We start from the raw sequence: 24,254 nt of genomic DNA on the forward strand, positions 1-24,254 counted from the left end.
GAAGATGTTTGCTGGGTGGCTCTGTGATCTCTGTCTTACTGCCTCTCTGGCAGTTTGGAGCCTCTTGCCTCTTCTGCAAGCAAAAGCCCCTGCACTGAGACAACTGGAAATCGGCTGCAAGTATCCAAAATCTGGTCCAAGAAAGCTCCAGAAGGCAAGAAGGGAGGCCGGCCAGGGAAAGTAGAGACTGGCACCCTCCACCCTCCTTTCTCCCAGCCCCTGACTCACCACTGCTGCTGTCCCTACCACTCTCCTGGGCTTCTCCTCACCTCCACCCCCAGGCCCCGAATGCCCTCGTTCTCACAGGCAGTCCAGGTTCCTGGTAACGGTGCCACCCAGTGTTGTCAAAATAGCGAGCAGCTGGAAAGAACCCCAGAATGAGATCCATGTGCCTCTGTGGCCTCCTAAATGACTACAACTGTGGCCGCTAAACCTGCTAATGTGCTAAGCATTTTCTGGCAGGGCCAGGAGGCAGTGCTGGTATTTTGGTAGCTGGGAGAGGCTCGCGGGCGTCATCCTCAGAAAGTAAGTCCCCGAAGGAGGTGGAGGCAAGGAGAAGCAGCCCAGAACAGCACCCATGAAGTCACCGAGAGCCACCCCCGCGGCACTTGTCAGGATTCCTGGAGTGCTGCTGGCCTGGTGGGCAAGGCTGGCCAGGCACAGAGGCCTTGCAGGCTGGGGACAGGAACCCCCGGGGGCGATGGGGGAGAGGGACCTCTAGAATGCAAGTTATGGTGGATACTTTTTCTGCTGACACAGAGCAGCGTATAATGCTGTCCACGAGGCTGGGCGGCCAGGGCCTGGCCCTATCTCTGTTTGCCTCTGAGTTGGCAGGGGCAGGGCCCCTAGTGACCAAACAGGATGAGACACCAAAGGCAGGCCTCCCTGAGAGGGGTCTGAGGACAAGGGCACTCAGAGTGGTCCAAGGGACGGGAATCAACAGGCTGGCGGGACATCGGGAACTTTCTACATGGTGCCTCCCACTTCCCAGGCACAGCATGAGCCTCTCCATAGTATCCTGGTTTTTCAGGGGCTTTGAAAATGGTTCAAAATAGGAGACCAGGAATGAGAACAAACCCCCACATCTGGGATCAAAATGAGGCCCTGGTGTTCCTTCGTCCCGGATGGGCTCCACTTTGCACTTCCTGGAGAAACCAGGGGGGCGGGGTTGAAAGAGTGAAGAGGGGAGGTTGGGGGCCAAAAGATGGGCCTGGGGAAGAATTCTTTCCGGAGCCATTTGGTGACAGGAAATGGTGTGGGTGACAGAGCAGTGCTGCTCAGGTGAGGGAGATGTAGGGTCGTTCTGGGAACATATAAGCCAGTAAAACCCTGACAGGATTCAGTCTGGAGGGGAAAAAAAAATCCCAGCTGATAGAAACTGCTGAGAGCTTGCAGCTTTTAAAGCCCTTCTAGCAAAAGGATCTTTGGAAGCTTTGCAAACCCTGACCATGCAGCCGGTCAGCCACAGCCCGGCCCACAGTGCTGAGAGCGTGTCCGCTAAATCAGAACTAACGCCCTCACAAATATCTAGTCCTGACCTCCCTCCACCCCGACCCCGGCACCCATTCTTTCTAGGTGCCGCCTTCCTCAGAAATTAAGTTTTCCTGGAGCAGAGGGGAGAAAGCTGCTGAGGCCCCAGGGGGCCAGCAGCAACCTCAGCTCCGATGCTCCAGGAAGCTGACCCTGGACAAGGCATTTCACCTTTATAAGTCTCATTTTTCAATCTGCGTAAGTGCCGAGAAGGAAGCCAAGGTTGTAGAGTCGGTGGGAGGATTATTGACATCACGTATACAGGGTGCCAAGCACGGGGTGGGGGGGCAGGGGGGCACTCCCTGAGGGCTGGCCCTCTTCCTTCCCACCTTCCTCTCTGGGTCCTCCAGCACCACATCCAATGCAAGGAGGATGCAGATTAGTGGGAGTTTAAAAGTTGGGGAGACTGGGGTGCCTGGGTGGCTCAGGCAGTTAAGGGTCCGACTTCAGCTCAGGTCATGATCTCACAGTTGATGAGTTCGAGCCCCGCTTCGGGCTCTGTGTTGACAGCTCGGAGCCTGGAGCCTGCTTCCGATTCTGTGTCTCCCTCTCTCTCTGCCCCTCCCCTGCTCGTTAGCTCTCTCTCTTGCTCTCTCTCTCTCTCAAAAATAAATAAACATTAAAAAAATTTTTTAAGTTGGGGAGACAAAGGCATGCTTATATAAAACAAGTCATGAGTTGAATAGAACCCCCTCCAACCTAGAACATCGTTCCCTGCCCCTCCCACCTTCCCCCACCTCCACCAGCTGATAGTCTCTGAGCTCTAGACTTATTTGAACAGGGTCACTATGTTGTGCAACTCCAGGTGGGTGCCATCCGCGTTCCATTCCCTACGCCCTGAAGGGAGCCGCATTCAACAGACCACCATGTGAATGGTGCCCCCAGAGCTGGGCAATGTTGCAGCCCTACTAAAGCCCTTCTTTAGTGTCCTTGCCCTCAGGAAACCTCTTCTAAGGCTGCCCGTGACTCTTTCTTTCTTTGGATGCCAACAGCCGTTCGTCTTTACTCTTAGGGAGCTTGTCAAACTCTGCCTTTATCCCACTGGGCTTGTGTGTGATTCCGGCCAAGGTTGGATCTTACCTTTATATTCCCTGCAGTACCTAGCACGAGGCTAATTCATGTTGTGAGGCCAGCATTACCCTGATACCAAAACCAGCCAAAGACATTTAAAAGAAAATTTTTTTTTAATTTTAAAAACCTTAACCCTTACCTCACACCCTATCAAAAAATTAACTCAAAATGGATCATGCAGTTAAATGTAAGAGCTAAAACTATAAGACTTCTATAACAATTGGAAGAAAATCTTTATGAACTTGGGTTAAGCAAAGGTTACTTATGCCACAGAGAGCTCAAACCATAAAAGCAAAAAATTGATATATTGGACTTGATCAAAATTTAAAATATCTGTTCTTTGAAAGGCACTAATATGAAAATAGAAACACGAGCCACAGACTGGGGGAAAATATTGGCAAAACATATATCTGATAAAGGACATGTAGTCAGAATATATAAAGAACTCTTAAAACTCAATAATGAGAAGACAAATGACCCCATTTTTTTTCATGGCTAAAAGCACTGAACAGACATTTCACAAAAGAAGTAATACAGATGGGCCAAAACGCCTGTGAAAAAAAGGTTCAACATCATTAGTCATCAGGAAAATGCAATTAAAATCACAATGAGATACCACTAAACATCTATTATGATGGCTAAAATTAAAAAGAATGACAATGCCAAGCACTGGCAAGGATATAGAATAAACTGGAACTCTCAGGCACCACTGATGGAAATGCTAAATGGTACACCCACTTTGGAAAGCAGTTTGGCAGTTTCTTACAAAGTTAAATATACATTTGTGACCTAGCAATCCTACTCCTAGGCACTGGCCCAAGAGAAATGAAAACATATGTCCACACAAAGACCTATATCCATGAACGTTCAGATCATAATCCTTTACTCATTACGGCCAAAACCTGGAAACAACCCAAATGTTCACCAACTGGGAAATGGATAAGCAAGTTGTGATATATGCAGCCATACATGCAACAACGTGAGTGAATCTTAAGTGAGTTGCGTTAGTTTCCTCTTGCTGCTGTTAACAAATTACCACACACTTAGTGGCTGAAGACATCACGAATTTATCTTGTGGTTCTGGAGATCAGAAGCCCAAAATCAGTTTCACTAGGGCTAATGTTACGCTGTCATCAGCAGGATTTGCTCCTTCTGGAGGCTCTGAGGGGAAAACCTGTTTCCGTATCTTTTTCAGCTTCCAGAGCCCCCCTGCATTCCTTGGCTCTTGTCCCTTCCTCAAAGCCAGCCCTGCTTGAAGGAGGAGTTTGACCAAAGGCACAGAGACATAGCAAGTTTGAACTTCTAAGGAGTCCCATATTTCCAGGGTGTATAATGTGATATTGCAAAGATAAGGAAACCAAGATTCAAAGAGATTAAGTGTCTCACCTCAGGTTTTGGACGTGGCGAAAGTCACATTCAAACCCAAGGCCTCTGAATCTAAACACAGACTTTTTCCCAGTGCATGTGGGCCCTCGGACTTTCCCACTTTGACCTTGAAGGCCTCCAGCCCTGGAGGTTGGATGGGCATCTCTGCCATGTGCTCAGAGGCCCTCAACTCCCGCCCCACTCCGCCAGCGACAGCCTCTCTTCTCTTCAGCAGCTCAGCCTGTGGAGTTTGCATGACCATCCCCACTGCCCCGTCCTGGGCCAGCAGATTCCCACCCCCAGTTTGATGAAATTATAACCTTCATAAGATTGATATTTGCGTCCTGCTTTATATTTGCCAGCGCTCTTTGACTTAGCTTATTTTATTTGGCCCTCCCTGTTGTGTGAGGCTAAGGGTACAGATATTCCCAGGCCAATTCAGCAGAGAAGAAAGTTGAGGTCCTGGAGGTGGGCACAGACTGGCCACCTTCACACAGCAAGTGAGGCAAGGCCAAAATCAAAATCTTCCCCAGATGGGGCGCCAGGGTAGCTCAGTTGGTTGAGCGTCCGACTCTTGATTTCGGCTCAGGTCATGATCTCCCGGTTGGCGGGTTCAAGCCCCACAACAGGCTCTGTGCTGACAGTGCAGAGCCCGCTTCAGATCCCCTATCGCCCTCTCTCTTTCTCTCTCTCATGCTGAGCATGGACCCTGCTTAGGATTCTCTCCCTTTGCCCCTCTCATGCTCACTCTCAAAAAAAAAAAAAAAGCAACTTTTATATATATTTTATCACAACTTAAAAACAAAAACAACGGGTGCCTGGATGGCTCAGTCGATCAAGCTTCTGACTCTTGATTTCAGTTTAGGTCATAATCTCACGATGGTGGGAATGAGCCCCATGCTCAGCCCGGAGCCCACTTGAGATTCTCTCTCTCTCTCCTTTTCCCTCTGCCCCTCCCCTCCTTGCACACACTGCCTCTCTAAAAAAATAAATAAATAAAATAAAATCTGCTTAAAAAAAATAAAAAATAAAAACAAAAACACTGCTAAGAAGACGAATAGGCAAGTCACAACTGAAAGTGTTCATACTACATATATGTGACAAAAGACCTATATCCAGGATCTATAAAGAACCTTAGCAACTCGGGAATAAGAAGACAACCCTTTTCCCAATTGGGCAAAGATGTGAACCGACTCTTCACAAACACAGAAGTTGATAAGTACATGAAAATATGTTCAATATCATTAGTCACCAGGAAAATGCAAATTAAAACTACAATGAGATACTACTCACACCCACTAAAATGGCTAAAATTAAAAAGATTAATAATATCAAATGCTGGTGAAGATACATAGCAACCAAATTGTTCATACCAAGCTGATGGAAAAGTAAAATGGTACAACCGTTTTCGGAAAGAGTATGACAGTTGCTTATAAAAGAACATGTACTTGACATATGACTGAGCAGTTTCATTTCTAAACATCCACCCAAGAGAAATGAGGAGAAAATAGGTCCACAAAAGACTTATACACAGATGCTCATAGCAGCTTCACTCAATATAGCCCCAAACTAAAAGCAACCCAATGGGGTGCCTGGGTGGCTCAGTCGGTTAAGCGTCCAACTTCCCCTCAGGTCATGATCTCAAGGTCTGTGAGTTCGAGCACCGCATCGGGCTCTGTGCTGATGGCTCAGAGCCTGGAGCCTGCTTCGGATTCTGTGTCTCCCTCTCTCTCTGACCCTCCCCCGTTCATGCTCTGTCTTTCTCTGTCTCAAAAATAAATAAACACTAAAAAGAATTTTTTAATAAGAAAAAATAAAATAAAATAAAAGCAACCCAATTGTCCATCAATTGGTAAATGGATAAAAATTGTGGTATATCCATATAATGCAATATTCTTAGCAATAAAAAGGAACAAACTACTACTATATACAATACCACGGATACTTCTTTGTTTTTTTTAAGGTCATATCATATGATTCTATTCACATGAAATTTTAGAGCCAGCAAAACTAATCTATAGTGGCAAAAACCTGGGACCAAAAGTGGGGTGAGCTCCAGAGAGACACAAGGGAACTTTTGGGGAATAACAGGAATATTCTATTGTGGTTACAGTTACATGGATATATACATTTGTCAACATTTATAGACCTATATACTTTAAAAGGAGTGCACTTGATTGTATGTAAATTACACCACAATTAAGTTGGTTTAAAAAGAACTTTTTAAAAGTCAAACCACAAACTGTGATAATCAGGTTTGCCAAATATATGACAACTATGACAAATCAATATCCTTAATACATAAAGAGAACATACAAACTGATAGAAAAAGCATTAAGGGGCGCCTGGGTGGCTCAGTCGGTTAGGCGTCCGACTTCGGCTCAGGTCACGATCTCACGGTCCGTGAGTTCCAGCCCCGCGTCGGGCTCTGGGCTGATGGCTCAGAGCCTGGAGCCTGCTTCCGATTCTGTGTCTCCCTCTCTCTCTGCCCCTCCCCCGTTCATGCTCTGTCTCTCTCTGTCTCAAAAATAAATAAAAAACATTAAAAAAAAATTTTTTTAATAAGAAAAAAAAGAAAAAGCATTAAGACGTTAATAGATTAAAGGCCAAAGGACACAAACAAGCCACAAAAGAGGAAATAAGAATAGCTAATAAGCAAATAAAAAAATTAAACTGATGAATTACCATAGTCCACCTACCAAATTAGCAGCCTTTTGTTTGTTTTAGTAATGATGCCAGTAGGGCAACATGGGCACTCTGCTGGCAAAGATATAAATTGGTACGTTTCTGGAACACAATTTGGCAAAAAATATCCAGAGCCTTAACAATTTCCAGGTTATTAGACACACTTTTAGAAACCTAGCCTAAAGAATAATCAAAGATGAGCAATCAAAATAAGACATCTACAGGGGCACCTAGGTGGCTCAGTCAGTTAAGCATCCAGCTCTCGATTTCGGCTCAGGTCGCCATCTCACGGTTCATGGGATCGAGCCCCATGTCAGGCTCTGCACTGACAGCATGGAGCCTGCTTGGGATTCTCTCTCCCCCTCTCTTTGCCCCCCCCCCATTCATGCGCATGTGCACACTCTCTCTTTCTTTCTCTCTCTTTCTCTCTCTCTCTCATACACTTTTTTAAAAAATTAGAGAGCTACATGCAAGAATTTTCATTCATGACTTAGAGCAAGTCATTGGGCTGAGTAAATATGGATACATCAATGTAACGAAATATCAAATACTTGTTGACGATAGGAACTTAACAATATTTCTTAAATGTACTCAATTTAGGGGTACCTGTGTGGCTCAGTTGGTTAAGCATCTGACTTTTGATTTTTGGCTCAGGTCATGATCTTGTGGTTCGTGAGTTTGAGCCCCGCATCAGGCTCCATGGTGACGGCGCAAAGCCTGCTTGGGATTCTTTCTCCCTCTCTCTGCCCCTCTCCCGCTCATGCTCTCTCTCAAAATAAACAAATAAACTCTTAAAATGTACTCAATTTCTATACTATATAAGAACTTTAAGGAGTGAGATGTATAGATGACTTACACTGATGGCTAGAGAAACATATATAAAAATTTTTTCATTCAGCAAAGATCAGAAATGAGCTAAATGTCCATCAAAAGAGGTAAAGTTAAATATATCATGGTAAATCCACACAATGAAATACTATGCATCTGTTAAAAAAATAAGACAGACATACAGCTATTGCTATGGAATAATTTCAAGATGTACCGTTAAATTTAAGAAGTTATAGAACAGGGTATTTGAAATGCTATTTTAAATGCTATTTATCTCACAAAAAAACTATTTGAAATGACATGGGGGAGGATAGATATAAATTTATGCTCATAGACATCTCCAGAAAGATAGAGGGAAAAAACAAAATGACAACAGTGGTTGGCTCTGTACTGGAGAACTACGGTCTAAGGATGGGGAATAGGAATGGGAAGGAGGCTTAGATCTACTTTCCTGGTTTACTCTGCTGTAATTTTTGAATTTTTTATTATATTGAGGTCTTTTTTTTTAACTTTTTTTTCAATTTTATTTTTTATTTTTTAAAATTTACATCCAAATTAGCATATAGTGCAACAATGATTTCAGGAGTAGATTCCTTAATGCCCCTTACCCACTGAGCCCATCCCCCCTCCCGCAACCCCTCCAGTAACCCTCAGTTTGTTCTCCATATTTATGAGTCTCTTCTGTTTTGTCCCCCGCCCTGTTTTTATATTATTTTTGTTTCCCTTCCCTTATGTTCATCTGTTTTGTCTCTTAAAGTCCTCATATGAATGAAGTCATATGATTTTTGTCTTTGTCTGACTAATTTCACTTAGCATAATACCCTCCAGTTCCATCCACGTAGTTCCAAATGGCAAGATTTCATTCTTTTTGATTGCCAAGTAATACTCCATTGTGTATATACACACCACATCTTCTTTATCCATTCATCCATCGATGGAGACATTTGGGCTCTTTCCAAACTTTGGCCATTGTTGATAGTGCTGCTATAAACATGGGGGTGCATGTGTCCCTTTGAAACAGCACACCTGTGTCCCATGGATAAATGCCTACTAGTGCAATTGCTGGGTCATAGGGTAGTTCCATTTTTAGTTTTTTGAGGAACCTCCATACTGTTTTCCAGAGTGGCTGCACCAGCTTGCATTCCCATCTTTCTTTTTTCAAAAAAAAGAAAGAAAAAGGAAAGGTGCCTAGGTGGCTCAGTTGGTTAGGCGTCCAACTTCGGCTCAGGTCATGATCTTGCAGCTTGTGAGTTCGAGCTCCGTGTCGGGCTCTGTGCTAACAGCTCAGTGCCTGGATCCCACTTCGGATTCTGTGTCTCCCTCTCTCTCTGCCCCTCCCCAGTTCATGCTCTGTCTCTCTCTCTCTCTCCTTCAAAAATAAACATAAAAAAGAAAAGAAAGAAAAGAAAAAAACCACACACACACTTTATTTAAAAGAAGGAAGGGGAGCGTTATGGGTTGAATTGCTTCCCCTAAAATGCATATGTTGAAGCCCTAACCCCCAGGATCTCATATCTCCCAGTGTGATCTTAGTTGGAAATAGGGTCACTGCAGATGTAATTAGTTAAGATGAGGTAATTAGGATGGGCTCTAATCCAGCATGTCTAGTGTTCTCATAAAAAGAGGAAATTTGGACACAGAGGCATGCACACAGAGAGAACACCAAGTGAAGATGAAGGCAGAGATGGAGGTGATGCTTCCAAAAGCCAAGGGACACCAAAGACTGCCAGCAAACCACCAGAAGCTAAGAGCCCTCTCCCTCAGGGCTCTCAGAAAGAACGAATCCTGCCAACACCTTGGTCTTGGACTTCTGACCTTCAGCCTGTGAGGCAATAAGTTTCTGTTGCTTAAGACACTCAATCCTGTATCACAGCAACCTGAGCAGACTAATACAGGGATGAATATGAACATGAAATCAAACAAAAAGTGGTAAGGTTCATAAAGATCAACCCAACCATCCTAGAAACAAACATCATCAGCATCTTCTCCCATAACCAAGGTATCACCTAACCCCACTCCCATCCTTTAGCTCTGGAGTAAATGCCTCTCTCTCTCTCTCTCTCTCTCTCTCTCTCTCTCTCACACACACACACACACACAAACACAACTTAATTTATAAATATAAAACGACAGAAGCATCTGACTTTATTACAATCCCATGCATCAATCCTGCACCACTCACCTAGGGGAAACAGACACTTGCCCAGAATAATGTTGAATGAATTAAAGGCACTGAAAGAAAAGAATATACCAGAAAAAAAAACCCTGGTAATTCTAGTTTGTCTATGGAACGGAAAGTATCCATTCTGTCAGTACCCAAGACATCTTCAGAAAGGAAGCGATAGCTGTCGCAACTGTGCCCACTCAGGGATTCCAGGGGCACCTAGCTGTGCACCCAAAACAGAGGCTCTCCCAGAGCAGGAGCACTAACAGGAGAAGCCTGAATCCACCACACCTCCAGGGCCCTACCAACACCTCACCAAAGTTCCCAGGAGTTCTTGCTCCCATCAGGCTAGAATCCTTTCCCGAGGTCTTCCTTGTCCTCATCCCTATTTCTACCACAAAGCAAAACAGAAGGACAAAATCTTGGTCATAAAACCCAAATGAGCTCAGGGGATTGGGGTGGAGGGAGGGCTTATAGGGAAGGTTTTCAGCTCACAAGACCCTTCAGCTGAGGTTTCAAAATGGCAGCTCGCTAAACTCCATTTGGTCTAAATCTGCTCACCCAAACCTCCCTCCCATTCCCCAGGGTGTCCGTAGTTACCAGCACAGTCACCTGCAAACATGGAATCTGGATCTCCCTTCTTTCAAATACTAGGGAAGTGGGACCACAAAGATTACCTCCCAATGACAGAGGAGGCTAGAAGGGGGGAAAGAAGGGGAGAAGGAAGACCTTCACGGCAGCGTGCAAGGACATGGCGGGCTCGCCCCATCCCGTATCTCAGCTATTATGCATTCCCAACTGGCTTGGCCAACATCCAGAGAGACTCCAGGCTGGTGAGTCTGTGAATGTGAGGCAGAGATAAGCCGCACGGAGAGGGGGAGCTCACCCACGGTTATATATGGGCTGTAGTGCTGCCGGAGCAAGGAGCCAAGGGACTCTTCCATTTCCAAGACATTTCTGCACTCGGTCCTCTCCCCAAGATTAAGAATTCTCCTTTTTGGCTGCCTCCCTCTCCCTGGAACATAACTAAGCAGCTTGAGAACATGAAAAACTGGGGGGGGTTGGTAGGAGTCTTTAATGTGTGAAAATCACGTTGACCCTGGATACTTGTTTGCAATAAAACCGGGAGTAGGAAGGAAGCTCCTTTCTTTCCTTTATCTCTGGGACTGCCAGCATTTGAGAGACAGGGAGGGGCCGATCTCCAGCCCTGCCCTCAGCCCAGGGATTTGCTTTGGGAGCTCAGAAAAGGTGTGCTTCCTTCCAGGAGGAGGCTGGGCCTTTGGGGAAGGGCAGACACACGTGGACAAACAGATATGGGAGGAAGGCCTCCGAGGAGAGGGAACAGCATGAGCAAACCCTCAGAAGGGGTGGCTCTTGCCCCAGCAGCGAGGACAGCTGGGGGAGGGACAAAGAAAAGCCTTACGGAAACTGAGGGATCTGGTCCTAGATGCTTATCCACCGTCACCAACACTAGGATATCTCTGAATGTTCTCCTATGCACCCTCCAAAGAGCAAAATCCAGCAACACGGGGGCCCCAGCAAAGTCTGGAGGAAAGGAATGTCTGCCCCGAGTCTTGCCCCAGGGTCAGACGCCTGGAAAAAATTCCTGGGATTATTTGGTGTTGTCTAAGATGGATTTGGAGCCACCCCGGCCGACGAGAGATGTGGCTTTGGATCCGGGCTGCCAGGACTGGTCTGTGGTGAGCTGAGGACAATTTCAGGTCTCAAAACTTTTGTCCTTGCTGTTCACCAATCTGAATCTGCCTTCCTGTCTCTTCCCTGTTCACTGAAATCCTTAAAAGCCATCTCCTTCCCCCGCTCCCCTGATCCCCTCGTTCCAAAGTAATCCACTGTCCTTTATGCTCCTTCAACAAGAGCTCATCTCTCTATTTCCAGGTTTGCTTGCCCGCCTTGTCTTATAATTAGTCTCACACCCCTCTAGGTGTATGCTCTCAAATGCCAAGAACTGGGTCTTACACATCTTTTTGACCCCTGGCACCCACTTCTCCAGAGCAGCCACTCAATAGATATTTATTGAATACACAGACCCCTAAGGAGTGACTGGCAGCGGCCGGCATTTCTCTTCCCTACGTCCATTCATTCATTTGTTCAACAAACGTGTGCGTGCCCAGTGTCTGCCAAGCTGGTTGGTGACTCTCTTGCCGAGCACACTGGAACCCTTCAATCAAGCAGCTAAAAAGTAAGTGTCGGTATCTAGGCTTCAGTATGAGGCTTCTTTGCACGTCCAGGACATAGAAAATCCCACAGGATCGCTACGGAAAAAAACCTGACCACGGCAGGGGGGCTGCAGCCTACATCCCAATGCCTGTACCTGTCCAGATGGAAAGTCAGGCCCTCAAGAAGGCCCCTGGGGGACACAGATTGTCTAGGATGTGGGTGAGGGCCCTCAAGGGCTCTGCGCAGCCCATCCGGGAAAAGCCTAGATACACCTATCACAGAGGATGGTAAGTCAACCCAATTGTCTATGTACACAGTACTCTGGGAATGCTCGGTGTGGGGGAGCTGGGAATTTGGGGTTGGGGAGAGCTCAAAAAGTCGTCTCAGCAGAGCAGACGCCATCCTGGAAGGGGGAGGATCCGCTGAAGGTCATGAGAAAAGTCTGCCCTGCTCAGGGATCAGTAAGTGCAAATTACTTGAGAAGCTGGTGTGTCGGGGCGGGGGGGGGGGGGGGGGGGGGGGGGGGGGGGGGGGGGGGGGCGGGGGGGGGGGGGTGGTAGGGAACCAGGGGTGTGGGGAGAGGGCGGGGGTAGGTTAGGGATAGTCATTTATCCCGGTCTCTTTCAACTCCAAAATTATAGGATCCTAATCTGAACCCTCCCTGCCAACAACTTGAAAAAGTTGTCTGAGACCAGGGACATTTGGAGAGAAAGTTGAATAGTGAGTCAAATAATAAACCAAAAAGAAATCCTGAAGTCAAAACAAGGGATAAATTTTCCTTATCTCTCTACGACATGCATCAAAGCAGCTAGCTGCTGTCTGCCCCGGCCTGGGAAGATGATCACGGTTTTTAATGGCCTGTAAACAATAGGACCAGCCTTTGTAATAAAGTTGAACCAATTAATCCTTTAGGCTTCCTCCCTGCACCCTGACGACTCCCAGCTCCCCCTGCTCCGAGGCAGGGCCACCTTCAAGGGTCTGGGAAAGGGAGGGATCCAGCCCTGAAACGCAAAGCCTCTGAGAGCTGAGGTGGTTTGTGAAAGAGAATCAACCCTGTAGGTGACAGCGATGGTTCCCAAAGGAGGGTCAAAGAAAATTGCCTCTATCCTGATCTGGGTAAAAGGAAGAAGACTCCTCTTGGAAAATGCAAAAACAAACAAACAAACAAAAACAAGAGACATGGTGTACTAAGGAACTGGCACAAGAGGTAAACTCTGTTCTTATGTGGTGAGCTCATTCATTCATTTGGCAAACATTCACGCACTCCTATAGCGCAAGGCACCTGTACAGGTCCAAAAGTATACAGAGATTCCAAATACCTGCCCTCAATGGAATTACAGTCTGGGAAGTGGTGCCGGGAATAAGGCATATCCACAGATATGGATAATAAAAGTTAGTAGGATAGTATGTGCAAAGAGTTACACAAGTCCAGACCTTTCCGTTCATGGCTTTGCTTCTGGCTTTGACGTATCACGTTCAATGTGGGTGACTGGGGCAGACCTTATTGAAAACAACAGGGGGATTGGAAAGAGGAGAAAGAAAATGGGACAGAAAAGAAAAAGGAAACCAAGCCCCTCCTTCCTGCCCCTGCTCCAAGCTCAGCCCTAGTTCTGGGAAAGCAAAGGACCAGTTGTCACTAGAAGTCCCCAGGCAGGTCCAGGCCACTGAGTCACAATTCAAGGCACGTATGCTCCTGTATCAACAAGGCACATTTTTGCTGAATTGCACAAAATTCTGGCCATCTGGAGTTTTCTATTTGATATACCAATTCCCAGTACCTGACAACCATGTGCCCCTTTACGTTTAGCAATACCGCATATACGTGCATAAACACACACGCATGCATGCTAATGGTGATCGGTGATCGAATGAAGGAAATTCTAAGGCTTTCTCACCTGTGCTTCAAAAGCTAACATTCTCTCCTTCCGAAAACAGTGACAAATACATGTTTTGCATGTGTGTAGCCTCTCATTTTTCAGCTCTTCAATAAATATTACTTTATGTTCATGCCACCAGCAACCTTGGTTGGTAAACAAAGGCAAAACACTATCATCTCCATGTTAAATACTCCTCCTTTATCCATTTGTTTCCTACTCAAGAATGGTTGAGGGGCACCCTGGTGGCTCAGTCGGTTGAGCATCCAGCTTCGGCTCAGGTCATGATCTCACGGTTCATGAGTTCGAGCCCCACATCGGTCTCTGTGCCAACAGCTCAGAGCCTGGAGCCTGCTTCGGATTCTGTGTCTCCCTCTCTCTCTGCCCCTCCCCCCTCCTTAGAAATGAATAAACATTAAAAAAAAATTTAAAAAAAAAAAAAGAATCGTTGAACACCTACCATGTGCCATGACCATGCTGGGTATCACGTTTTCTAGCCAGAACAAGACAAATGCAAGTGCTGCCTTCAAATGGGTCACAGTCTAGTGAGGGAGAGAGACAGGGAAATGCACTCCGCCTCCAGGATCTGGAGCAGCTTCCATAGGAAATGATGGAGACAAACCTTAAAAGACTACTGTGAGAGGCACCTGGGTGGCTCAGCCGGTTAAGTGTCCAGCTCTTGATTTCACAGTTCATGAGATCAAGCCCTGCATGGGGCTCCACGCTGATAGTGCAGAGCCTACTTGGGATTCTCTCTCCCTCCTTCTCTCTCTGCCCCTCTCCTGCTCACACTCTCTCCCTCTCTCTCTCTCTCAAAATAAATAAATAAACTTAAAAAAAAAAAAAAAAAGACTACTGTGATTTTTGCCAGGTGGAAAAGAGAGGGATGGGTCAGCAATTTGTGCTCAGAGAAGAATGAGCTGTCTGGCATTTCCAGACCACGGATGGGGTGAGGGGTGGTGAAGGGCAAAGGATGAGAAAGGAGACTGAAGAGGTTGGCTGGACCCAGACCATAGAGCCAAGAAAGCCTTGCCAAGGAGTTTGGACTTTATCCCGTGGGCAATGAGGAAACCACTGAAGGTTTCAAGCAGAGGCAGGTGACATGATCAGATTTATGTTTTGGCAAGATTATTCCAGCTTCTGGGTGAAGAATACACTGGAATAGGAAGAGGCTGGGCAGACTGTAGAGACAGTCCCTAAACAGAATCAACAGGACTGGGTTCCCCATTGAAGGTAGGAAGGAAAGGAGGTGTCAACCTTCAGGCTTGAGGGGCCCTCATCCAAGACAGGAATCCAATAAGAAAGCAAGAGGCAGAGAAATTAAGTGCCTTGTCTAAGGTCACATAAATTACTGGATAGTGGATTGAAGCCAGGAACTTAAAATTCTTTCCAGTAGAAACCCCTTGGTTTGCCATGTTAGTATCAACCTGTGATTAAACTTGGCCATCATTTGCCAGGCTCACTTTTTGTTCCCTGCTTTTTCACGCGTGGACACTTTTTGTCCTAGGAAGACCATAAACTCAACAGGTCAAACTGTCTTTTGACCTCTCATAGGGCCTGGCACATACTAGGCACTAAGTGGTCAATGAATGTTTGTTATTAAATCAAACCCCAGGAGCCCAAGGGCACCTTAAGCATTGTCTTACTTGTGACACAAGACACTTTCTTTCATCAATTCTTAACAAACAGTATTTTTAAAACACAATTCCTAGATCAAATAATTCCTAGATGTCTGGATTTCACAGTCCAGGAAATTTGTTACAACAAAAATTAGAGGGATCAACACGGTCTTGCCAATTTTTTTTTTATTTTGCCAAATAAGGACAATCTAAATCCCAACTGCCATCTATTAACTGCCATCTACTACTTTGTTTCTTAAAAAACATTTCATATGTATCCAAAAAGTCAGAACAATATAAGATTAAGGCTAATCCTTCAAATTAAATCAGAGTTCCTCACCCTTAGCACCATGGACACTTTAGGCCAATAAATCTTTGCTATGGGGATGAAGGGAGAAGAATGGGGGGGGGCTGTCCTGTGCACCTTGGGGCATTTAGCAGCATCTCTGGCTGCTATTCACAACATACCAGTAGCCCCTCCCAAGTTGTGACAACCAAACAATGTCTCCAGGCATTGCCAAACACCCCCAGGGGCAAAATCATCTCAGTTGAGAACCACTGAATTAAATAAAGCCTTACTAAAAATGTAGTTCTATTGTCCTTACCTTTTAAACCAGTGAAAACTTTAGCACAGACAGGCATCCGTCCATAAACCAAAGGCACAGAGGCTAAGAGGGTGGGATTTGAAATCACACTTGAATTCAAATCCCAATTATTCCTCCTTCCTGTTGTCGTTGTCGCCTGACCTTGACCAAGTGATTGCTCTAAACCTCCCTTTCCTCTCCTGCAGCATCTACCTTGTCAGAGTGGTTGGCAGGATTGGATGGAATAGGTACAACCCACTTAGCAACATGCCTGGCACATGATGGTCGGGAGAGGAAGGATGACCATTAATAATATTATTTCTAACACTTCTAAACACATACCACATTAACAATGGCTACCCAGATTTAAGACTGTCTGGATAAATGGACCCACACATAACACAGTAGGTCTTCAACAAACATTTATTGAATGAATAAATGAACCCTAAATCACCCTGTTCCCACCAGCTCCTGTCTTCAACCCTGCCACATCTAAGTCCTTTTCTCCTTTACCAGAACTTTCCCCAATTGTACCCATGGGGATTAAATACACAAAAGAAAGTCTGGCCAGTCCAGGACCTCTGCCTGGGGCTCTATGGCGGTGGGGGGGGGGGGGGGGACGAAGCGTGGGAGGAATTGGGGCGGGGGGGGTTTTGTGGAATCCTCTAGCAAGAGCAGTATCAATCCACCACCCAACTACCTGCACTTGGAACAGCTCTTACCCCACCAATGAGAACACAGCCTTGTTGAGACCCACGACTAACACCACCCATGTCATCACATCTTCAGGTGGCTGCTATCCTCCCTAGATATTTAACCTGGAGGTAGGCCAAGGACAGAAAAAGGAGATGGCCATATCCTTGAACAAAAGTAGCTATAAAAGGGCGTGGGAAGCAAGGCAAATGACAAATTAAACAAACAGACAACCTCAAAGGAAAGGAGGTGGAGAGGCTCCAACAAAAGGGTCAGAGTTCCTGCTGCTTCCTGCATCCCCACCAAGCCCACCTCCCACCTCAGCAGGCAGACAGAGCACTGGTGGCTCTTACAAGGGGAGAAACACTCCTCATTATAAACCAGACATGCTCCTGGCTGAAGCCCAGCCAGCAATAAATTCTGGAGTTCATCTCATAAGCACAGTAAGTATCTTTGTCAATTTCCCGAAGGACTGGATTTTTCTGACCATCACAGGGGCATAGGACGTGAGCATGGGGCAGGGCGGGGACTTAAAAAAAGCAGGTGATCCAAGCTCTCATTCTATAGATGGGGAAACTGAGGCTCACAGTGAGAAAGGAACTTGCTCAAGACCATCCACGGGGGCCCCACTCAGTGGCAGCGCTGAGCCAAGAGTTCAAGGCTTCAGTTGTAGCACTGAGCTTTGCCAGAAGCTCAGAAACATCCCCAGAAGAGGATGGTGTATTATGAACCGAATCTCACTCTTCCTGAAAAAATAAATGATCACATTCGCAGCTTCACATGAGGAGAGGATTAACAAGTTCTCACAAGGGGCCATTGATCTATGGCTTCTCCATCCATTTGGAAACTGAGAGAGAATAAATTAGTTCCACAGGAGGATCCAGCAACTAACTTCTCTACCCCAGCAAGCATCATTGGTCTTCTTCAGACTATCTGATACTATAAACAAAATACAAAGAGGATAGTAAAGACCATTTGGGGGAAATGTGCAAATGGTGACTCTGAGTAAAGAGTACAGGGGTGTTCACTATACCATTCTTGCAACGTTTCGGAAGACTTGAAATTTTTCTAAGTAAAAATTTGAGGGAGAGTGAGAAAGTACTAAAGAATAATCTAAACTAAATTAAATTGTTGTTAAAAATTCGGAAAGGAACCAGAAGGGACCAGAAAGGGATTCAGAAGGAATCATTCCTTCAGTTTCACTCAGTTTCTTTATCTGAGGACTAACACCCTCAGGAAAAAAAAAAAAAAAAAGACATTGCAGAAGTTAGAGATGTAGGGTTCCAAACAAATATGTGATGCTGGTGTTCATAGTAGCCAGTAGCTATGGCAACCTTGGAATCCAATCTGATTTCAAATATTTTGTCCCATTAGCTCCCAAAATACACATATACTTGTCACATCATGTATCCTGGTGTTCTTGATTCAGAAAGTAACAAAAGTAACAACGGGCTATGGATGGGACAAATGTCAGAATCTTTCCCCCAAAATCCATCACCTTTGCCGTACAGGTGGCTCATAAAATCAATTAAATGCAGTTTAATTTCCATTCAGTTTGGAAATCCTTTCATATAAATAAATTATTGAATCAAAATCCACATCCAAACCACAGTCAGTCAGCCATGTTCTCTATCTACAGTAGTATTTAATTGGCACCATATTGGATCCATAATCTAGCCCTGAAAATCTATCCTTGGCCACATAGACAAAATTCATGCCAGTGGGACGCTTGGGTGGCTCAGTTGGTTAACCATCCGACTCCTGATTTCTGCTCAGGTCATGATCTTACAGTTCATGAGATCAAGCCCCACGTCGGGTTCCTGACTGGCTGGTAGCACAGAGTCTGCTTGGGATTCTCTCCCTCCTCTCTCTCTGCCCCTCCCCCTGCTGCTCATGCTCTCTCTCTCTCTCTCTTTCTCTCTCAAAAATAAATAAATAAACATAAAAAAAAATGTCATGCCAGTAGCATGGCAGTCAAAGCTTGGAGATTTGAGGTAACACAGACCATTCAAGAAACCTGAAAGAATTCCTATGGCTAAAATAAGAGATGAGGGGAGATTCCTGGGGATAGAAACGGAGATGGAGGCCCAGAGCGCAGGGGCCAAGAACGGCTTCACCCAAGTCATCCATGAGGTGGCTGGCGGGCAAAGAAACCAGGCTGAGCAGCTGTCCGAGTGGGGGGAGGGCAGGGACATGGCCCACAGGGACACAGAGGAGGCCCGGCCCACAAAGAGGCCCATTTTCCCACCCCTCCCCACGGATGGATTCCTGAGTGGAAAAGAAGAAAACAAGGAAAATTCTGGTCCCAGCTAACAGATACACGCCATTGAAAGAAAACTGGATGAAGATATTTACTCCTATTGTAGAATGTTTGGCACTTCAGATGCGCTTTAACTTAAAATCGAGGAATGTAGAGATCAGGACTTGTAAAGAAACCAAAGATGTTAGTGCTCTGACAAAAGCAGCTGGTTTTGTGAAAGCCTTTATTCTTGGGTTTCAGGTAGAGGATGCACTTGCCCTCATTAGGTTGGATGACCTCTTCCTAGAGTCCTTTGAAATCACAGATGTGAAGCCCCTAAAGGGGGCTCTAGGGAGACCACCTGTCAAGAGCGATAGGAAGAACTGCTGGTAAAGGAGAAAAAACCAAATTCACCATAGAGAATGCGACACGGACATGGATGGTTTTGGCTGTAAGTTCACATCCTTGGCTCTTTCCAAAACATGAAGATGGCAAGAACCGCCATTTGCAACGTCATCCTGGGAAATCCTCCCTCAAAGGTTTATGGCAATATCCGGGCTGTGGCTAGCAGAGCAGCAGATCGTTTCTGATTTCAAATCAAGAGACTTTTTATCTTGTCTTTGGAATCTAGAGAAAAAGCCTTCCCCCCCCAACCTGTGGTCACAAGAAACCATGTGAAGAGTATTCCAGTCACTTTAAGGCTCCATCACTTCTGTTCTCAGCCAGAAGCATAAACAGAAAGGAAAGGTTTGGTAAAAGTCACACACAGCGACTTTGAGGATAATTTCCATATCTGAATGTGGCACACTATACTTACACATTAACTATGATTTATCACTTCATTTTAAATAAAAGATTTGCATAGTTTATAACTCTTACGGGAGGGAAACTTCTGGTGTAAACAGTCCTGTATGAATTTATCAACTTATTTATAAATTTGTAACTTCTTATAAATTTATAAACATTTCTTGTCTATGGAGTATAATTAAAACAATCATCCCACAAAAATAAATAAATAGATAGATAAAATAATTAATTAATTAAAATAAAATAAGAAATGAGGGGAGAATGAGCAGGGGAATATGAAGTTGGGAAGACAAGTAGAGATCAGACCCAAGAGGGTCTGAACGCTCGACAAAAGAGGAGGAAGTTTATCCTTCAGGCAATAAGGAACCACTTTAAGATGGGAGGAATATAACTGGATCATTCCAGCAGAGGATGGATAGATGGAAGTAATTCAAAACTAGGGAGTCTAGTTGGAATGACAAAGACCTGACCTAAGGCAGTCAGTAGGGAATGGAGAATGGAGGACAAGTTAGAGAGAGCTGCTAAAGACAGCCAAGGCACAGGACTTGACAGGAAGAGGGCAGATGTGCCCTAGAGAGAGAAGAAGCAGTCCAAGACAACCTCCAGCTTTTTTGACCTGGTAAATGATGCTGCCAGTCATCCAGACGGGGAACCCAGGAGAAGAGAAATGTAGTAGGTTTTGAACACGCTGAAGTTCCACCTGGATAGGCAGGTGTGGAGCTCCAGAGAGAAGTCCAAACTGGATATACGCATTTGAGAGTAATCATCACATATATGGTGGTGGATGCCATGGGTGTGGATGAGGTCAACTGGGAAGAAATTGACAAGTAAGAATTGGTTCAAGAACAGAAACTCTGGGGGAGAAAGCTGCTAAGGGCAGGTAAGGAAGAGGAGTCCTCCCCAAGAACACTGAGGAGTGGCCTAAAAGGCAGAGACCCCAGCCTGCTTTTAAGTGATCCATTCTACCCCTCCATCTCCACAGGTTGGTCACACCATGCTAGCGTAGAGGAAGTAACAATAACGACCAGCTAGCGTAGAGGAAGTAACAATAACATATTAAAACAAACTCTCTTCTCAAAAACAAAAAAGACAAACAAGTCAATTAAAACACAGGCAAAGGATGTGAGTAGACATTTCTCCAAACAAAATACACAAGTGGTCAAAAAACACATGAAAAGATGCTCAGCGTCATTAGCCATTAGAGAAACGCAAATCGAAACCACGGTGAGACACCACATCACACCCACCAGCATGGCTAGAATCAGAAAAACAGATAATCACAAGTGTCAGCAAAGAAGTGGAGAAACTGGCCCCGCGCACGTTGCTGGTAAGAATGTAAAATGTGCAGCCACTGTGGAAAACAGTGGTAGTTCCTCCAAAAATTAAAGATACAGCTGTCATATGACCCAGCAGTTTCAATCCTAGGTGTATCGTCAAAAAAACTGAAAACATATGTTCACACAAAGACTTGTATTTGAATGTGCATGTTAGCATTACTCGTAATAGCGAAAAAGTGGAAATAACCCAAATGTCTATCAACTGATGGGTAGATAAATAAAATGTAGTATACCACATAATGGAATAGTATTCTGCCACTTAAAAAAAAAATGCAGTCTTGATATATGCTACTATGTGGTTGGACACTGAAAACATGGTAAGTTGAAGAATCCAGACACGAAAGTCCACATATATTGTCTAATTTCATTTATAGAACATAATCAACATAGGGAAATCCATAGAGATTGAAGGAAGACTTGTGAATGCCAGGGGCTGGGGAGGGGGGGAAAGGAGTGAGAAGTGACTACGTAATGAGTGCAAAATCTCTTTCTGGGGTGACGAAAACGTTCTGGAATTAGGTAGTAGTGATGATTGCACCACACTGCAGGTTTACTAAAACCATTGACTCGTATGCTCTAAAACTAAAAATCAGTGAATTGTACACAGTTGAAATGGTGAACTTTACATTACATGAATCTTAGCTCAATAAAAAAAATTAAGTAAGTTCACTTTACAAAATTACCCATAGCCAAGAACAGCTGGGTAAGCAATTTCTCCAGCTTGCCCAGATATTCTACATAAAGAAAAGAAAATTCCAGATATTCTAACCAAAGAAGCCAAAGGGCGTGCTTCCCAAGAGACTCTTAAATATCTTTAAAAGTCCAATTTAAATTATACGTATGTGTGTGTGTGTGTGTGTGTGTATAATATCCATAGGTTGGGGATGAGTTGCTCTGCTGAAGAGCAGAGATGGTTCGTTCAGCTCATGATAGCTATCCATGCCTCAGTAGGGTTGCCTCACCCACTTTTAAGATTTCTAAATGTCAGGGTGACAGGGACACAACCAGGCAACCATGATTTGACCTACAGAGAAACCACAACCACGCATGACCTGTTATAGTTATCCAACAATGACAGAAAAGGAGAAATGATTTCTGGACCCAGAGTACCCCAAAGCCCCAGAACAGCAGTCTCCCAGCTCATGCCCCTTATTCAACTCTTTGACACCTACAACCCTTGCACTGTGTTCAAGATGACCTCCCGAGACAACATTCCAAGCTGTCCCAGGGTGTCAGCGCTCACCGTGTAGGTAGCTGCTTTATCCACACGGTGCCTCAGGAGGTTACTCTGAATCGCTTTGGGCTTTGGACACAAGTGACTTTGAAATTATCACAATTTATATGGTTTACACCCAGCTCAACACCATCTGCGGCAGAAGTCAAGGCCTGAAGAAGCAAGTAAGGGACAGGAGATGGACCGTGTGTGCGTTTATCAGAGTAGCTCCACGCCTGTGGGCAGGAGAACCCGAGGAGGAAGCTCCAGGGTTCCATAAATTTTCCTGAGGATAATTTCATCTCTCTCCTTTCTTCACTGACACGCATCCCTCTCTTTTTGTTCCCCTTCTCCAGCCAAATTCCAAGGGCCACCGTAGATAACAAGGTAACAAGAATGCAAATGCTTCAAGGGGGCACACCCCTACTCCAGAGAGACTGTCAGAGCGGGGAGGCAGATCTGGAGTGAACAGCAAAACCTCGGGACTGCTCTAGCCATTGGATAAGCAACCCCTCCTCCACGCCTCCCTGCTCCTGCCTCTCCGATGGGAAAAGGAACACAATGAAACTAGGCTTTCCCTTGGGGTTCTGACCACCTTGTGTGGAGATTATGATTACCCTGCCGTTGCTATGCCTACCGTGATGTCATTCCTTTATCATTCCATTTGCGTGGATTTTTTTCCCCCTTTTCTCCAAAGGATACCCTACTCTCCAGTGCCTGGGAGCCCACTGGGAGCCCAACTCCAGTCCTCATGCTATCTAAGACTCAGGGAAACCACTCTGTCTGGGGACCTCAGGCAACGCCACATAGTCCTGATGGGAAAAAAAAGCTGGGAGCAACTTCCAGGATGCGGGTTAGTCTATCCCTATACTTTAAGCAGAAGGAAGCAGGGCACAGTATTTTGCCTTCTCCACTCAAAACTGCAAACAGGAGAGGGACATATGGTTAGGTCCTATCAGCTGTATTTAATTTGTCAGAAGAAAATCACTTCTTAAGTAAAATAAATGCAAAGAAGAATAAGGATAGAGGAAAAGGTGCACAAATCCCACACCATATCATGCACAGAGGAAAGCAAAGGAAGGGAGAAAATTATTTCCTCAATAGTTACATCTCGCACCGTCCAGCCATGTATCTCCAGGAGCTCTATGTCAACGGAAAGCATTCCTCTGGGTTCCGACTGTGCACCAGGCTCCGTGCTGGGTACTGGAGGCCCAGTCCCAGCCTTTAAGAGATAGTAACAAGATCACTGTTCACAATCACGACATCTACACAGGCTCATTCAAAAGGATTTTGCTCCACTAAATAGAGGAAAACTGTGGCTCTGAAAGACCAGACTATTTGTCTTTGGCCATGAGGCTCAGTCTACAACTTGTGGGCAGAGAGTGAAAGTGCGGGCATGGGCAGGCCTTGCCCCAAATCCTCAGGTGAAGGCAACAGCCTGCTGCCTGCTTCCTCCTCATTCAGTCTTCCCCTCCCAGGCCCTGCGGGGCTTCCGCAGACGGGGAAGGAAGGCAGAGGGCGGGGGCTCCAGTTCCAGCTGCTGCAACCGCACCAGGGGAATGGCAGCCACCTGCCTCAGACAGTGGGCAGGAGGGCCCAGGGAAGGCCTTCCCTGCGGCCTGCTCACCCTCTGCGGCCAAGTTCACCTTTATGTCATGGCCCTGCTCCTGGAAGTCACAGACGTCACTGTGAAGACACAGCACCCTGTAGAAAACAGCGGTCCTGCTGCACTAGAAATATCCAGACTTGTTCCATAAAAATGGCAATGACTATTGGTATCAGCAGCGCCGTGGTCTGCAGCCAAAACCCAACACACAGAACTGGTGTTGTCTTTCTAAATCTACAACTTGCTTCTGATCGTTTAACCAAATATATGGTGTATCATCTATTCGTTTAATCAGAAGCAAGAGAAAAATCCGATCCCCATTTTGTGAATGAGGAAACCAAGGCCAAGAAAAGAGAAGGGGGTCACAGGTGACATCCATTGGCAGAGATGAGATTTTTATCTTAAATACTCATTTGGGGGCACCTTGGCAACAGCACAAGCCCTCGGCGCTTTGGGTGGAA

General features: G+C 45.5%; 1 protein-coding gene and 1 pseudogene across 1 annotated transcript in view; one reads left to right on the forward strand and one right to left on the reverse strand.

Annotated features, from left to right (window-relative positions):
• Positions 1 to 24,254, reverse strand: part of DPF3 (double PHD fingers 3) — a 249,274-nt gene that overhangs the window by 182,696 nt on the left and 42,324 nt on the right. The window lies entirely within an intron of this gene.
• On the forward strand, positions 18,665 to 19,467 carry LOC122239659 (annotated as a pseudogene).

This window comes from Panthera tigris, chromosome B3 (genome assembly GCF_018350195.1).
Source record: "Panthera tigris isolate Pti1 chromosome B3, P.tigris_Pti1_mat1.1, whole genome shotgun sequence".
NCBI lineage: Eukaryota > Metazoa > Chordata > Mammalia > Carnivora > Felidae > Panthera > Panthera tigris.